General features: G+C 39.9%; 1 long non-coding RNA gene across 1 annotated transcript; it reads right to left on the bottom strand.

Annotated features, from left to right (window-relative positions):
• Positions 1-1,161: 1,161 nt before the first annotated feature.
• On the bottom strand, positions 1,162-2,951 carry LOC123236425. The gene is made up of 4 exons (XR_006505424.1): positions 2,919-2,951; positions 2,365-2,564; positions 1,453-1,493; positions 1,162-1,356 (listed from the first exon to the last, which is right to left on the bottom strand). It is a non-coding gene; the product is annotated as an uncharacterized LOC123236425 (long non-coding RNA).
• Positions 2,952-3,165: the final 214 nt, after the last annotated feature.

The raw sequence follows: 3,165 nt of genomic DNA, 5'->3' as shown, positions 1-3,165 counted from the left end.
AAACATCAGCTATTATTGTTGTTCCTGTTATTGTTGTTGTTACTATTATTACAAGTTCTGGGTACCATTTCCAGCCAACTCCCCTGAGCTACTTGGACTTGCTAGCAGAGATTTCCTAAGTGACTAAATCATTCTTATACCAACTAATGTTCTCCATACCAGCTCTTCATCTGTTCTTAAGCCAAGTTTCTCTAAAAACCTTAATTTTTCGGACTTATGTACTAGCAGCCATGCAATGACCCAGGACAATTCTGAGGGATTTCCGGAAAAGAATGTTACCCACATTCAGAGGAAAAACTACAGGAGTGGAAACACAGAAGAAAAAAATGGATGGATGCGGACATGATTGGGGATGTAGACACTAAACGACCACACCAATGTAACTATCAATAATATGTAAATAAGTCTTGATTGATCACACATGTTAAAACCAGTGGAAATGCGTGTTGGATGGGGGGGGTGAAGGGGAAAGTAAAAACAAAAATCATGTAACCATGGAAAATCTTTCTAAAAAAAATAAAATATTAAAAAAAATAAAAACCTTCATTTTTCAGTTGGCACATTTCCAACTCTGGGGTCTGATCAGACTGATTCTACCTCAAAGGTCTCATATCAGGAGGGCACCAAGGTCAGTCATATATCGATCCATCGAGTGATCAGTGTCCATTTAGAATGAATAACAAATGACATCCAGGTATTGATGCAGAGGAAAAGAAGCAGATCCAGGAGAACATTGTACATAGAGACTGACACACTGTGGTAAAAATCGAACATAATGGACTTCTCTACTAGCAGCGATGCAAGGATCCAGAGCAAGGCTGAGGGAATTATCAGAAAGAAAACTAGCCACATTCAGAGGAAGAACTGTGGGAGGAGAAACACAGAAGAAAAATAACTGCTTGAACACATGGGCTGATGGGGATATTATTGGGGATGAAGACACTAAATGATAACTTTAGTCCAACTATCAATAATATGGAATTAGGTCTTGATCAATGATACATGTAAAACCCAGTGGAATTCTGTGTCAGCTAAGGGAGGTTGTGGGGAGAGAGGGAAAGAACATGAAATATGTAACTATGGGAAAATATTCAAAATAAAAATATAATTAAAAAATAGAATGAATAACAATATATCTGATATTCATCTTTATCTGTTACTATTTATTAGCAGTCAGAACTAGAAATCTCTACATCCACAGAGAATCAGGAGGGAGGTTTTTGCCCTGAGACAGTCTTTTGGAAATACCTCCTGTTTTTCTTCCTGTCTTCTTCTCTGACAGTCCAATCCAATCTCTTTCCTCACAGCCAGCTTTGATGTCTACAGCAAATTGGAAAACTGGACTGTCATTTCACCCTGCAAAATTCATTGGAAATTCATACTACAATATAAAATGCATCCTTTATAGAGGGGCAGCTGAGAGCTTGGACTTGAATGTGGAAAGCCACTTACCTGCTTAGGAAAGCAGACAATTTGTTGACTTGGTGTTCCAGCTGCAATAAAAAGATTCCAAAATGTTAACTGGGCTAGCTGAAGGCAGAACACACCACTCCTGCCATAAGACCTACGTGGGGGAAAGCCAGCCATTAGCTTATGAAAAAGGAATACTGATTGCTTAAGCTAAGGAATTTTCCTTTGTAATTATGCTTCACGAAACAGTTTCAACAGGAGTAATCGAGGAGTTCATTAATGAGATTCAGAAAGTCACAGTGAGGATCCAAGTGAATTTTACCTTTTTCTAGCTCCATTTTTAACTTAAGAGTCCAGGAAACCTATTGCATATTCATTCAGCTAAGACCCTGGGAAACCAATTCAATCTCTAAGAGAATATTTGGCACCACAACCTATGGTCCTTGCTAAGGGGACCATGTTGAATAGTGGAAAGAAAATGGGATCTGGAGTCAGAAAAGCTAGGTTAAATGATGGGTCTGCCCCCTTGTTAGTTGGGTCATGCTGGGCCTCAGTTTCCTCATACGTGAAAGGAAAGGGTTCTACTCAACTTCTAAGACTGTCTTGTCTGGTTTTTAACTCTTCCATCCTGTGTGTTCCATTAATGAACTAATATTTATAAAGTTTCTACTCTGCACCAGGGACTGTGGCAAGTGCTGGGCACACACTCATAGCAGCACTGACTGAAGGACCCCTGATACCACCTAGTCTAGCCCACATCTGAACCAGAATCCTCCCTCTGCCACAGCCCTGAAACAGTCACCCAACCTCTGCTCAAGGAGCCCTGATGAGGTTTGGTTTTCCTAAGTTCAGCTACAGGGAAAATTCTTCAGCTTAAGAATGATCTAACAGGTGATTTTTTTCCCCTCTGGAAGATGTACTCTGACTTCACCCTAAGCTAGATGAGCTACTCACAGTTTCCCTTGGTAGGTGGCTCCTGAAAATCCAGCCAGGTCCTCTGACTCCAGGGTTTGTTCTTTGGATGCTGAAGAAGGTCCTTGATCCTTCTTCACGCCTTATGTGGGTATCATCATTAACATCATTTCAGCCAGGCAAACATCCCATGGAGCAAGGATGTTTGCCCAAAGGTAAATATCTCCAAACCCAATAAACAACTTTAAAAAAAAAAAAAAAAGGAAATGATTTCACTTCTTGCCACCACTAAAAGGAAAACTGACTTGTAGCAACCCTACCAGCATACTCTGAAAACGTCTCCTTGAATTATCTGAATTTCACACAACCTTTATCAAGTTGTTGCAGAAAGAAAAAAGGATGCTTGGGAGATTGGATTCACAAAGCCATCAAAACAGTGAAGCATTTTCCCTGTGTGGATGTATTCCAGCATCACTAATTGGGGGGCAGTTAGGCGGTATGGTAGATAAGACACAGAGCCTAGAATCAGGAAGCCCTGTGTCTGAGTACAGCCTTGGATATTTACTAACTATGTGACCTTGGGCAAGTCCACTGACCCTGTTTATTTCAGTTTCTTCATCTGAAAAATGAACTGGAGAAGAAATGACAAACCACTGCAGTATCTTTGCCAAGAAAATCCCAAATGGGGGTCCAGCAGAATTAGACATTACTGAAAAACAACGAAACAAAAAAAAAATTATCAGTATTTTTGGAGTTGAAAATTCTATAGATTTTTCTATTATATTATTTTTGTAGGTACTAATTGGCCGCGGAGGAGAATCAAAGACTTGAGTTTGACCACTA

This window comes from Gracilinanus agilis, chromosome 2 (assembly GCF_016433145.1).
Source record: "Gracilinanus agilis isolate LMUSP501 chromosome 2, AgileGrace, whole genome shotgun sequence".
Lineage (NCBI taxonomy): Eukaryota > Metazoa > Chordata > Mammalia > Didelphimorphia > Didelphidae > Gracilinanus > Gracilinanus agilis.
The sequence above is the reverse complement of the archived record's forward strand: the minus strand, read 5'-3'. Positions and strand labels throughout refer to the sequence as shown.